A 15480-nucleotide genomic window follows, 5' to 3' on the forward strand; every position below is an offset into this window, starting at 1 on the left:
TTCATAAACTTTAAGTCATCCAAAACTTTATTATGTTTATCCAAACTTGCACCTTTGGGGAGTTAGGGGTATCTGGACAATATGAATAACCAGCAACAAGCTTTTCATAGGTTTAAATAAAGGTGTTTTTTTTTTTAGCACTCACCCCAACGTCAAATGCTAAGACATCCACTTACAAGAACACATACAAAAACACACTCATGGAAAGTACAGTTGAAGAGAATAGTGCATTTTTACAAGTTATAAACAGTTCATAATTCACAAGGTTGCTTTGTTCTGGAGAACATGCTATGCTGGCATGAAAAAAGGACATCTTCACTCCTGAGGGGTAATTTAGCTGAATTCAACAACTGAAGTTGTTTTCAGTGATGTACTTTCCACAGTCGCTCCTAGTCTCAAAACCAGGAGACCAGCTTGCTGCATTGGTGGACCCAAAAAGGAACAGGCTTGGAGATCTTATGATGTTGTAGCTTCCAGTTCTTCAAGCATAGATGTTACTGTCCTTTCTGCAGACAGAACTTTAAAATTACAAAGGGACAAACATATGGCTGCTTACCTTGTGACTCGTCACAGTTTCAGTTCCTTTTCCAAATATGGTGGTGGTCTTAGGTTGATGAGCCACATCCTGGTTTATTGTTTTCAGACACACATCCTGAGGGGGTAAAGATGATCGCCATCTTCATTTCAAAAAAGACCCACTCAATTTGGTAATGTATTTTGATGGTCTCAGGATATGTGTGGTTAACACTTTTTTATCTAGGATGTGCCCTTTCATCTCTGTTGGACGATGGGTCAATTATTGAGTACACAAGCCAGGTCATCTGACCTTCAGCAACCATTTTTGCAGCAGCATGTGGTTTATATTAAAAAGCAAAAGTTAATTTCAATGAGTTCACTTGGGTAAAGTTTGTAACTTAAAAGACAGGAATATGACATGTCTTTACTGGGCATGACTATGTATGCTCCAGAGGCATCCATGACCCTAGCCAAACTACTCCAATATTGCTGAAAAGCTGAACTCCAACATCCACAACCATCTTCCTTTGTGCTAGTTATGACTCCAACAAGTGGAGAGTTTTCCCCCTGATTTCCATTGACTCCAGTTTTGCTAGAGCTCCTTGATGCCACACTCGGTCAAATGCGGCTTTGACGTCAAGGGCAGTCACTCTCACCTCACTTCGGGAGTTCAGCTGTTGTGCCCATGTTTGAACCAAGGCTATAATGAGGTCAGGAACTGAGTGGCCCTGGCAGAATCCAAACTGGGTGTCAGTGAGCAGGTTATAGCTAAACAGGTGCTACTTGATAGCACTGTTGATGACCCATCCATTACTTTACTGATGATCGAGAGTAGACTGATGGGGTGGTAACTGGCTGGGTTGGATTTGTCCTTTTTGTGTACAGGACATACCTGGGCAATTTTTCACATAGCTTGGTAGAATCCGGTGTTGTAGCTGTACTGGAACAGCTTGGCTAGGGGTGCGGCAAGCTCTGGGGCACAAGATTTCAGTACTATTGCTAGAATATTGTCAGGACCCATAGCCTTTGCAGTACCCAGTGCCTTCAGTCATTTCATTTTATCACGTGGAGTGAATTGAAATGGCTCAAGGCTGACATCTGTGATGCTGGGGATCTCTGGAGAATGCCAAGATGGATCATCCACTCGTCACCTCTGGCTGAAGATTGTAGCAAATGCTTTAGCCTTACCTTTTACACTGATGCGCTGGGCATCCCCATCATTGACGATGAGGCTATTTGTGGAGTCTCCTCTACCAGTGTGTTGTTTAATTGTCCACCACCATTCACAACAAGATGTGGCAGGACTGCAGAGCTTAGATCTAATCCGTTGGTTGTGGGATCGTTTAGCTCTGTTTATCACTTGCTGCGTAAGCTGTTTGGCACCCAAGTAGTCCTGTGTTGTAGTTTCACCAGGCTAACACCTCATTTTTATATACGCCTGGTGCTGCTCCTGGCATGCCCTCCTGCACTCTTCATTGAACCAGAGTTGAACCCCTGGCTTGATGGTAATGGTCGAGTGGAGGATATGCCAGGCCATGAGGTTGCAGATTGTGTTCGAGTACAATTCTGCTGCTGCTGATGACCCACAGCACCTTATGGATGCCCAGTCTTGAGATGCTAGATCTATTTGAAATCTTGCACCGTGGTTGTACCACGCAACACGATGGAGGGACTTCGACTCCACAAGGACTGTGCGGTGGTCACTCCTACTGATATTGTCATGGACAGATGCTTCTGCGGTAGACAGGTTGGTGAGTATGAGGTCAAGTATGTTTTTCTCTTTTGTTGGTTCCCTCACCACCTGCTGCAGACCCAGTTTAGCAGCTATATCATTTAGGACTTGGCCAACTTGGTCATTAGTGGTGCTACCAAGCCACTCTTGGTGATGGATATTTAAGTCCCACACCCAGAGTACATTCCACACCCTTGCCACCCTCAGTGCTTCCTCCAAGTTTTGTTCAACGTGGAGGAGCACTGATTCATCAGCTGAGGGAGGGCAGTACGTGGTAATCAGCAGGAGGTTTTCTTGCCCATGTTTGACCTGATGCCATGAGACTTCATGGAGTCCGGAGTTGATGTTGAGGACTCCCAGGGCAACTCCCTCCCGACTGTATACCGCTGTACTGCCACCTCTGCTAGGTCTGTCCTGCTTGTGAGACAGGACATACCCAGGTATGGTGATGGTGGTACCTGTGACATTATCTGTAGGATATGATTCCGTGAGGATAACTATGTTGCTTGACTAGTCTGTGAGACAGCTCTCCCAATTTTGGCACTAGCCCTCAGAGGACTTGGCAGAGTTGACAGGGCTGAGTTTGCCGTTGTCGTTTCCTAGGTGCCTAGGTCAATACTAGGGGTCTGTCCAGTTTCATTCCTTTTTTGAGACTTTGTAGTGGTTTGATACAACTGAGCAGTTTGCTGGGCCATTTCAGAGGGCATTTAAGAGTCAACGACATTGCTGTGGGTCTGGAGTCACATGTAGGCCAGACCAGGTAAGGCGGCAGACTGCCAGATGGGTTTTTACAACAATTGACAATGATTTCATGGTCATCGTTAGACTTTTAATTCCAGATTTTTATTGAATTCAAATTCCGCCATTTGCTGTGGCAGGATTCAAACCTAGGTCCCCAAAGCATTACCCTGTGTCTCTGGATTACTAGTCCAGTGATAGTACCACCATGCCCTCACCTCACAAAACCAGGACAAATCCATTCTGGCTAATTCCTACTCCATCAGTCTAAACTCAACCATCAGCAAAATGATGGAAAGCGTTGTTGACAATGCTATGAAGCAGCACTTACACAGCAATTACACTGCTCACTGATGCTCACTTTTGATTCCGTTAGGGTAGTTGGCTCCTGACCAAATTATAGCATTGGTCCAAACATGGACAAAAGAGCTGAACTCCAGAGATGAAGTAAGCGTAACTGCTCTTGACATTAAGGCAGCATTTGACCAAGTGTGGCATCAATGTATGTAGTACAATGATATGTTTAGCATATCACTGCATACATAAATAGTTAGAATGCATCATTACCACAGGAAGTGCTGCCGGATGACATGTGACACAACAGATACAGCAGTGTTGAACCCCTCATAGTATGTGTATGTAGAAATCTCCTGTAACCCTATATATAGTCTGTTGTTCATCAATAAAGAACCCACTAGTTTGTTACCATTCATCAATGTGTGATTGATAAGTTTGTGTTAGAGGCCAGTAACACCACATCGTGGCAACGATGCACATTTGAAGGCTATTTTGAACATTTGATGACAGGATTGCAATTCGAAGGACAGTGGTGGGACATTGGAATCATGGTGATTCATTTCAGTGGCAGAGAACACAACATGGCGGCATCCAAGCATCAGGAGAAGCCAAGAAAAGCTGGGGTAACACAAACAGTCGGCTGGGAAAGCAACGGCAGTGCAACTGGGACTTTGAATTTGGAGGAAGAAAACCCTCAAAGATCAGTACTCAAATGAGGGAGTCACTAAAGGAAAAGGGTGCCCATCAATAGTCCGCCAGAATGGTTAATTAAGAATGGTTAGTGTCTGGTTTAATCAGGTTACCAAGAGTCAGTTCAAATCAGGACTGCAAAGCCCTTGGGGCGTCATAGTGTGTTTTTCTGCCGAAAGCACTTTGTGGGCGGAGCCAACAAAAAAGCCCTCATTACAGAATCTGGGTACAGTGAAGGCTCAGGCTGCAGGCACAGCAGACTTGCAGTATCATTTTTCATTGAAGAAATCTTAGTTTTAAAGGCAAAACAGAAATCCTTAAAAATCCTTAAAAAAACATTAAAGCCATGACTACAAAGTACCTCATGATGAATTTGAAGGCCCAGCTGTCATCTATGAATTCAAAAAATTTTGCCAAAGAATGGAATTATGCTTTTTGGATCTGGCAGTCGCTGAACCTGATGAGCAGGTGATTAAAATTAAAATAGCAATTTAGTAATGGAGGACTCCATCGTATTAATACATTAGGAACCTCTGATGAAGATCAAAAAAGACCCTTTGAAATATGGGCTACATTGGAAGATCAGTTCCGAGTTAAGGTGAATTTCAGTCCACCAACCAATGTTAATGGTATTGGGGCAACAGTCCAGTAAATCAACTGACCGATATGTGAGTCGATGTCACAGTAAGGGCAGAGACTGTGATTCCTCAGAGGCAGATTAGGCAGAAAGGATCATGGAGCTCATTATTACACCAACTCCAATTGATGAGTTCCAGAAAGACTTATCAGAGAAGAAAGAAGGACACAATATTGACATCCTACTCAACGATGGTAGGAAATATGAAGCTATAGTTGCAGGTAGGCAACACCCACAAGTGCTCAGTGTAGCAGTAACTATTGCTGAAGTAGTCAAAGTACCAAAACAGGGCAAGATGTATGGGAAATGTGGTCCTATACACAAGCCATGGAATTATCTTGTGTTTTGAGACTACTGCAAGGTGTGTGGTCTGAAAGGACATTGGCCACATCACTGCAGAAAGTCTGGCTGTGAAGGCACTGTCAAGGACTACAGCAAGACAATAAGACCATGGGACATAGGAGCAGAAATTAGGCCAATCGGTCCATCAAGTCTGCTCCGCCATTCAACCATGGCTGATAAGTTTCTCAACCCCATTCTCCCCGTAATCTTTTATCCCCTTACCAATCAAGAACCTATCTATCTCGGTCTTAAATATACTCAATGACCTGGCCTTCACAGCCTTCTGTGGCAATGAATTCCATAGATTCACCACTCTCTGGCTAAAGAAGTTTCTCCTCATCTCTTTTCTAAAAGGTTTTCCCTTTACTCTGAGACTGTGCCCTCGGGTCCTAGTCTCTCCTACTAATGGAAACATCTTCCCCACATTCACTCTATCCAGGCCTTTCAGTATTCTGTAAGTTTCAATCAGATCCCCCCTCATCCTTCTAAACTCCATCGATTATAGACCCAGAGTCCTCAAACATTCCTCATATGTTAAGCCTTTCATTCCTGGGATCATTCTCGTGAACCTCCTCTGGACCCTCTGCAGGGCCAGAACATCCTTCCTGAGAAACGGGGCCCAAAATTGTTCACAATATTCTAAATGTGGTCTGACCAGAGCCTTATAAAGTCTCAGCAGCATATCCCTGCTTTTATATTCTAGTCCCCTTGAAATAAATGCCAACATTGCATTTGCCTTCCTAACTACTGACTCAACCCGCAAGTTAACCTTAAGAAAATCCTGGACTAGGACTCCCAAGTCCCTTTGCACTCCAGATTTCTGAATTCTCTCCCCATTTAGAAAATAGTCCATGCCTCTAGTCTTCCTACCAAGTGCATGACCTCACACTTGCCCACATTATATTCCATCCGCCACTTCTTTGCCCATTCTCCTAATCTGTCCAAATCCTTCTGCAGCCTCCCTGCCTCCTCAATACTACCTGTCCCTCCACCTATCTTTGTATCATCTGCAAACTTAGCCAGGATGTCCTCAGTTCCTTCATCTAGATCATTAATGTATAAAGTGAAAAGTTGTGGTCCCAACACTGACCCTGTGGAACTCCACTAGTCACCGGCCACCATCCTGAGAAGGATCCCTTTATCCCCACTCTCTGCCTCCTGCCAGACAGCCAATCTTCTATCCATGCTAGTATCTTGCCTCTAACACCATGGGCTCTTAACATACTGAGCAGCCTCCTGTGCGGCACCTTGTCAAAGGCCTTCTGGAAGTCCAAGTAGATAACATCCTTTGGCTCTCCTTTGTCTAACCTACTCATTGCCTCCTCAAAGAATTCTAACAGATTTGTCAGGCCTTATGATCAAACAAGAAGCCAAGGCGGCACAGTGGCAGCAACAAGAAAGGGTATTCCAAAGATCAGTCTAAACACAGCCGCATCAAAGAAATGGGCAGCAAACTAAAGCACATAGAAAATCCCGAGGAAGAAGTTCTCAAACTCAAAAGCAAGCAGGCTGTTCACACCATAACAATAGCATAATACATGAATGTGATCACTCTGTTGGAAGCTTATGCCACAATTTATATAATGTGTCCAAACAAGAATGGCAAACATACTCTTTGTCTTAAAATAGACACGGGAGTTAGTGCCAATATTCTACTATTGAGAATCAGAATCACAGAATCACAGTGCAGAAGAGGCCCTTCGGCCCATCGAGTCTGCATCGACACGTGAGAAACACCTGACCTACCTACCTAATCCCATTTACCAGCACTTGGCCCATAGCCTTGAATGTTATGATTGGCCAAGTGCTCATCCAGGTACTTTTTAAAGGATGTGAGGCAACCCGCCTCCACCACCCTCCCAGGCAGTGCATTCCAGACCGTTACCACACTCTGGGTAAAAAAGGTTTTTCCTCACAGTCCCCTTAACCTCCTGCCTCTCACCTTGAACTTATGCCCCCTTGTGACTGACCCTTCAACTAAGGGGAACAGCTGCTCCCTGTCCACTCTGTCCATGCCCCTCATAATCTTGTGCACCTCGATCAGGTCGCCCCTCAGTCTCCTCTGCTTCAGCGAAAACAACCCAAGTCTATCCAACCACTCTTCATAACTTAAATGTTTCATCCCAGGCAACATCCTGATGAATCTCCTCTGCACCCCCTCCAGTGCAATCAGATCCTTCCTATAATGTGGCGGCCAGAACTGCACACAGTGCTCCAGCTGTGGCCTCACTAAGGTTCTATACAACTCCAACATGACCTCCCTACTTTTGTAATCCATGCCTCAATTGATAAAGGCAAGTGTCCCATGTGCCTTTTTCACCACCCACTAACGTGCCCCTCCGCCTTCAGAGATCTATGGACACACATGCCAAGGTCCCTTTGTTCCTCAGAACTTCCTAGTGTCATGCCGTTCATTGAATTCTTCCTTGTCAAATTACTCCTTCCAAAGTGTATCACCTCACATTTTCAGGGTTAAATTTTATCTGCCACTTATCTGCTCTTTTGACCATCCCATCTATATCTTCCTGTAGCCCAAGACACTCAACCTCACTGTTAACCATCTGGCCAATCTATGTGTCATCCGCAAACTTACTAATCCTACCCCTACATAGTCATCTATGTCATTTATATAAATGACAAATGATAGGGGACTGAGCACAGATCCCTGTGGTATGCCACTGGACACTGACTTCCAGTCACTAAAGCATCCTTCTGTCATCACCCTCTGTCTCCTACAACTAAGCCAATTTTGAATCCATCTTATCAAATTACCCTATATCCCATGTGCATTTGCCTTCTTTGTAAGTCTACCATATGGGACCTTGTCAAAGGCTTTGCTGAAATCCATATAAACTACATCAACTGCACTATCCTCATCTACACACCTGATCACCTTCTCAACAAAGTCAATCAAATTTGTTAGGCATGACCTCCCTCTGACAAAGCCATGCTGACTATCCCTGATCAAACCTTGCCTCTCCAAGTGGAGATAGATACTCTCCTTCTGAACTTTCTCCAATAGTTTCCCTACCACTGATGTGAGACTCACTGGCCTATATTTCCCTGGCTTATCTCTACAACCCTTCTTAAACAGCAGAACCACATTAGCTGTTCTCCAATCCTCTGGCACCTCCCTGTGCCCAGAGAGGAGTTAAAAATTTGGGTCAGAGCCCCTGCGATCTGCTCCCTTGCCTCCCTCAGCAATCTGGGACACAAATCATCCAGACCTGGAGATTTGTCCACTTTTAAGCCTGCCAACACCTCCATACCTCAGCACTCCCTATATCAATTTGCTTAAGAACCTCGCAGTCACTCTCCCCAAGTTCAATACCTTCATCCTCATTCTCTTGGGTGAAGCCGGACGTGAAGTATTCATTCAACACTCTAGCGATGTCCTCTGGCTCCATCCATAGATTGCCCCCTTGGTCCCTTATGGGCCCTTCTCTTTCCCTGGTTATCCTCTTCCCATTGATATACTTCTAGAATATCTTGGGATTATCACTACTTTTACTAGCCAGAGGTTTCTCATATTCCCTCTTTGCTGTCCTAATTGCTTCCTTAAGCTCCATCCTGCACTGTCTGCACTCCACTAATGCCTCCGCTGATTTGCTTCCCTTGTACCTGCTAAAAGCTTTTCTTTTCCTTCTCATTGTAACCTGAATATCTCTGGTCATCCATGGTTCTCTGGGCTTGTTACTCCTTCCTATCACCCTAGAAGGAACATGTTGAGCCTGTACCCTTCCCATTTCCTTTTTGAACACTCCCCACTGTTCCTCTGTAGATTTCCCCACAAGTAACTGTTCCCAGTCTACCTTGGCCAGATCCTGCTTTATTTTACTAAAATCCACTCTACCCCAATCCAAAACATTTTTTTGCAACTTGTCAATTTCTTTGTCCATAACAAATTTAATCTGTATCATGTTGTGGTCGCTATCGTTAAAATGCTCTCCCACCACCACCTCAGCCACCAGCAATGCACCATCCCTTGTTGGACCGGCTACATATTGACCTAAAAAGTTCTCCTGTAGACATTTCAAGAAATCCACTCCATCCAAGCCCTTAACACTATGTCTATCCCAATTAATGTTGGGAGAATTGAAATCATCAAATATAATTACCCTATTGTTACTGTTTTTACACACCTCCACAAATTGTGCACATATTTGCTCCTCAATTTCCTGCTGACTATCTGGGGGTCTATAATAAACATCTAATAATGTGGTTACCCCATTTTTATTCCTAAGCTCTACCCACAAAGCTTCTTCGATGCCCCCTCCAAGATATCATTTCTCCTTATTGCAGTATTCACTCCTTAACTAATAATGTACCGCCTCCTCCTCTTTTACCCCTTTCCCTGTCTCGCCTGAAGATTCTATATCCTGGAATGTTAACCTGCCAATCCTGCCCTTCCCATAACCACGTCTCAGTGATTGCTACTATATCACAATTCCACGTGTCAATCCTCACCCTTAGCTCATCCGTTTTACCTGTAATACTCCTGGCATTAAAGTAGAGGCCATCCAGCCTTGCCTTACTCCCTTGAAGCTTATTGCAGCTGTACTCCCTCTGACTTGATTGTTTTACTGTATTATGATATTTCCCTATATTCTGCTAACGTTCTGTGTCCCCTCCCCCCGCTGAATTAGTTTAAACTCCTCCCAACAGCACTAGCAAACCCAACCGCAAGGATGTTAGTCGTGCTCTGGTTCAGGTGTAGACTGTCCCGCTTGTACAGGTCCCACCTTCCCCAGAAACTGTTCCAGTGATCCAGGAATCTAAAACCCTCCCTCCTGCACCAACTCATAAACCACGTATTCATCTGTGCTATTCTCCTAATTCTGAACTTGCTAGCACATGGCTTTGGGAGTAATCCAGAGATTACAACCCGAGAGGTCTTGCTTTTTAGTCTACCTCCTAACTCCCTAAATTCTTGATGCAAGACCTCATCCCTCTTTCTACCTATGTCATTGGTACCAACATGTACCATGACCTCTGCCTTATCACCCTCTCCCTTCAGGATGCCCTGCAGCCGTTCAATGACATCCTGGACCCTGGCACCAGGGAGGCAACACACCATCCTGGAGTCACATTGAGGGCCTCAGTAGCGCCTATCTGTTCCCCTGGCTATAGAATCCCCTAATACTATTGATCTTCCTTCCTTCCTGTACAGACAGGCTATTTGTGATGCCAGAAGCTTGGCTCTATCTGCACTCCCTGGAGGAACCAACACCCTGATCAGCCTTCAAAATGGAATACTGATTTGCAAGTGGGACCCCAGGGGACTCCTGAACTCCCTGCCTGTTTCTCTTGGACTGCCTGGTGGTCACCCATTCCCTTCTTTCCTTAAGTCCCTTCAGCTGCGGCCACCTCTTTAAGCGTGCTATCCATGATGCTCTCAGACTTGCGGATGCTCTAGTGTCCCCAGCCGCCGTTCCAGCTCTGAAACCCAAGCTTCCAGGAGCTGCCGCTGGACAAATTTTCTGCACACATGCTTGTCCCTGACACTGGCTTCCCACATGGAGCACGAGGAGCACACCATGGCTTTGAGCACTCCTGCCATGACTTATCACTTTAAGTTAAACCTTTTAAGTCAATTACTCTAGGGCCCTTCTTTGCTGATCCTCGTTGCTGTAGAATAATTAAACTGTAAACCACAAAAAGACCTTAAACTATAAGCGATTAAAGTAGTAAATACCTTCCCCACTACTTACCAGTAAAAATACTTAAAGACATTTATCTAGACAAATGGGAATCAATGTTAAGACCTACAAGAGCCAGACTGACAGCATATAATGGTTCACCAAATCATCCTGTAGGACTACTAACATTAAAGTGCAGACATGGCAGTTCTGCATGGTTGTCACAAGTCTTGTATGTCAGATACACAAGGTTCAGTAGTAGCAGGCTATCTGCACATAAGAAGCTCAGAATCATAACAATTCATAAAATCAACAAAGCATCACTACTGGAATACAAAGCCAAGTATGACCCCATTAAATTAGTTAAAGATCTACAGTTAAAGTATCCAGACAGGTTTGATACTGTGGTAAATTTCAGAGGAGACACTATGCTACATTTGAAAGATGATGAAATACCTTCAGCTGATCTACCTAACAAGTGTAGTATACATATCAAGGACAGCTGAAGTTGGATACAAAAGCCATGCGGTTGCGCATGGCATGCAAAGAGTACCTTTTCAATGCAAAGAACCCATCTGTCTTCACAAGGCCCCATCACACCCATGGTCGAGGATTGTGATTATTTTATTCACCATCCAAGGTGACGATTTTCTCTTGGTCACCAACTATTTCTCAAAATTTCCAAGTTTTCATCACTTAAGGAATACATCTAGTGCATCAATAGCACATACAAAGGCCAGAATATTCCTCTTGGTGATTTGATGGTGGGGCCCGCTTGCTGACAGGAAAATGACACGGGATGACATCGTAAGGAACCCCCAATGTCATCCCACCCCGGTTAAATATTCAGGAGGGTGGGAGGACAGTGAAATCAGCTGTCCTCCCGCCGACCTGTCAATGGCCAATTGAGGCCGTTGACAGGATAATTAAGGTAATTAAAGGCCCTGCCCATCCAACCTTAAGGCTGGAGGGCAGGCCAGGAGTCCCAGAGGGCTCCAGATTATTCATGAAACTTCATCCACTGGCGGGATAAGGTTTCATGTCTGTTTAAAAAATCTTTACTAAATTTTATGTAATATTTACTAACATGTCCCATCTCATGTGACATTGTCACATGAGGGGCACATGTTAATAATTTTTTTAGTTTTCTATTTTTTAACTTTACAAACCTTTCAGCGCTCTCCCTGAGACAGCACTTAGTCTCAGGATGTAGTGCGCTCTTTCACGCTCATGTGCGAAAGAGCGCACTTTGACAGTTGGGGAATCCCTCTCCCCTCCCCCCCCCCCCCCCCCCCCCCACCCCACACAGGAAGCACAACTTTCCATTGGGCAGCCCGCTAGGCGGGCCTTAATTGGCCCGCCCACTTAAAATGGCAGTAGGGCCCGTTTCGGCAGCAGAATTCAGCTGCCCGCCCGCCACCGAGCCGGTGGGGCCCACCCGCCCATCAAGGGCTAAATTCTGCCTGATGGGTGTGGTCTTTAGTCTGTTTGGTTCCCAGAGGAAATCACGTTATATAATAATAATGGACCACAGTATGCTGGCAAACCATTCCAAGATATGTGTGTTAAGTGGGTTATAAACCACGTAACAGCATCTCCACAATACCCAAGATCTCATGGGTTCCCTGAGAGGATGGTTCATACTGTCGAATCACTCATTGTGAAACGCACAGAAACCAATCAGGATTTTTAAGTTCAAATGTTGCATTTATGGGTAACGCCGCTGGTTATGGGATTACTTTCACCAGCTGAAATCATATTCAGAAGGCAGATCAGAACAACATTGCCAAATCATCATTTGACCAGATTATTATCTGTACAGGAAACATTACTGGAGAGACAGGAAAAGATGAAATCTTGGGCCTGAATATTGAAGGGTAATTAACATTTTGAAAAGATAGGAGGCTAGGAAAAGGTGGTGGGGTAGCTCTGCTAATTAAGGATGTCATTAGTACAGTAGTGAGAGATGAACTTGGCTTGAAAGAGCATGATCTACAATCAATTTGGTGGAGATAAGAAATAGTAGATAAGAGGTCACTTGTGGGAGTAGTTTATAGGTCCCGTAAAAGTACTTCCATGGTAGGACAGAGTATACAGGAAGAAATAAATGGGGCATTTAAGAAAAGTACCACAATAATCATGGGTTACTTCAATCTGCATATAAATTCGACAAATCAGATAAGCAAAGGTAGCCTGCAAAATGAGCTCAAAGAGTGTGTCCGGGACAATTTCTTAGATCAGTATGTTCTAGAGCCAACCAGGGAGCTGGCTGTTCTGGACCTGGTAATGACCAGTGAGACAGGATCACAGTAAAGAAGCCTCTAGGTGACAGCAATCATAATATTATAGAATTTCATATCAGTTTAAAGGGAAGAAGTGTGTGTCTAAGACTAGTGTTTTAAACCTGAAAAAAAATAATTATAAGGGTGTGAAAGCAGAAAGCACAAGGAGGATGAGCATCATCACGACACCCCAAGGCCTCCTCCTGTGACACCCCAGGGCCTCCTCCCGTGACACTCTAAGGATGTGCATCTGCTCATAGCCCCCTCTGCCTGTGACCCCATCCATTCCAGTTGCTCAGGCCGCCAAGGGCACTTCTGCCCCTGAGCAGGTGATCCTTATCAGGCCTGGACCCTCCAGGCCTCAGGCTACTAGAGGCTGTCTGCCAAGGTTATTGCAGACATCAGGAAGTAGCAGCCAACAGGCTGCCTCCACATCTGCTGCGGATGTCTGCACTGAGGCGTAGCAGTAGAGTTAGGAAAGTTAAGAAAAATTGATGTCAGTTTTGGGTCACGGGTCTGCTATACATGTAACTAAATTACACTTTAGTGAATACGTTCAATATTTATGTGAGTGTTTTGGACAACTGAAGGCATAGTGATTTTGTACATTGGAATCCTCTTATGCAAGCTTTAGCCATCCTCCCACTCAGTGATAGTGTCTCACTGTGAGATTAACATTCCTGTGATGTCAACCTCAGTTGATCTAGTCTCTGCACCCTTGTGTGATGTCAGGGAGACGTGTTTCACTCTTTATTGGAAGTGTGTGATGTAAGCGTTTCTAACCCTTCTTCCTCAAGGAATACCATTGAGTGAGGGCAGCTCATCAGCACTGATATTCTAAAGGCATTTGTGTCTCCTCAGTGGTAGTGACAGGAGAAAAGACATGCATTGGGAGGAGATCCCTAGGCATGTCCACATCTCAGTCGCAATAACGTTTGCATCATTAAATGGCAGCGAAGGTTTCCAATCTTCTCTCGCATTGCTTTTGTTCCTCAGTGGACTTTCAGTCCCCAGAGTGAGCTCGCTCACAGAGCACCATGGACCAAAACAGAGATCATGGCCTGGCGATTCATGAGGTCAGAACGTGCAAGTGTTAATGCAGGATTCGTTCTCGCTGCAAGTGGGTGGATATCCCCTGAGATGAAAGTAAATGACATTGAGGACTAGGAGAGATGTGGCCATGTTCCCCCCTTGACTTTACTCTTCCTGGAACCTGGCAGCGATTAACATAATACGGACATACCTCCCATGTCTTCCTTCCTCCATGGCGTGATCGCGATCAACCTCAGCAGCCTTGTGAAGTTCCTGAGCCTCCGGATCTTCATCCTTCAATGATCCTTCATCCTCCTCCAGTTCATCTTCTGGAAGGGGTTCATCTCTTTGTATTGCCAGATTGTGAAGAGCGCAACACACTGTGATGGTGTGGGAAACCCTATCAGAAGTGTATTGGGGTGAGCCACCTGAGTGGTCCAAGCATCTGAAGTGCACCTTCAGAAGCCCTATGGTCTGCTCTATAATGGAACATGTAGAGCTGTGAGCGCCATTGTATCTCTCCTCAGAACGACTCTGAGGACAACACACTGGTGTCATCAGCCAGCATTTCAGTGGGTTCCCCTTATCCCTAAGCAGCCATCCCTGCTGATGTCTTGGCCCCTCGAAAATCTCAGGCACCTGCGGGTGACTCAGGGTGTAGGAGTCATGGTAACTCCCAGGGTACCATGCACAAACATGCAGTATGTGCTTCCGGTGATCACACACCAGTTGTACATTGACGAAGTGAAAGCCCTTGCACTTTAGAAACTTTAGGGGCTGCTGCCATGGAGCCGGAAAAGTCACTTGGGTACAGTCTATTGCACCCTGCAACCTAGGGAAGCCCAAGTTGGCAGCAAAGTCAGTGAATTTCGCAGCCTGGCTATCTTTGCCCAGAGCAAACTTGACATAATGATGGTCCTTCCTGTAAAGGGCACCTGTGGCCTCCTGTATGCATTAGTGCGTTGCGGACTGAGAGATGCCTCACAGGTCCCCTGTTCATCCTTGAAAAGACCCAAAGGCAAAGAAACTGAATGCTGCAGTCACCTTCAAAGCCACTAGTAGGAGATACACTCCACCTCCAAATGGCGTCAGGTCTTCATGAAGAATGTGACATATGTGAAGCCAGAGCTCGGGACAAGCCTAGGTCTGATGAGTCACCCCCATTGTCTGGGTCTCTCCTCCTGACCCTTCTGTTCATGCTCTGGCTCTGCTTGACCACGTCCCTCAGGTGTGGTCGCCTACTGGAGCTGTGTGCTGCATCATCTCTCTCTCTTTTGCCTCCTCCATTGCATTAGGACCCTGACAAAAGCAGTATTGAACTCTGAGTTCATATGTGCTTTTGTCATCTCTCTGGAAGGAAACATTGAAGACATTAAATATTCAAAGGGGAAGAAAGTGAAGCTCAGAAGATGTAACATATGGAAACTGTAAGGGTCCATGGTTTTTCCTGCCCTATATGCCTGGGTGGCTGAAGCCCCCTTGTCCCTGAGACACTAGCATACACATCGAGGTGACCAAGATGGTATCGTAGATATGTAACACCTTGAGCCCTGCCTGGGTTGCTAATGTTTAATT

Source organism: Carcharodon carcharias, chromosome 9, assembly GCF_017639515.1.
Source record: "Carcharodon carcharias isolate sCarCar2 chromosome 9, sCarCar2.pri, whole genome shotgun sequence".
Classification (NCBI taxonomy): Eukaryota; Metazoa; Chordata; class Chondrichthyes; order Lamniformes; family Lamnidae; genus Carcharodon; species Carcharodon carcharias.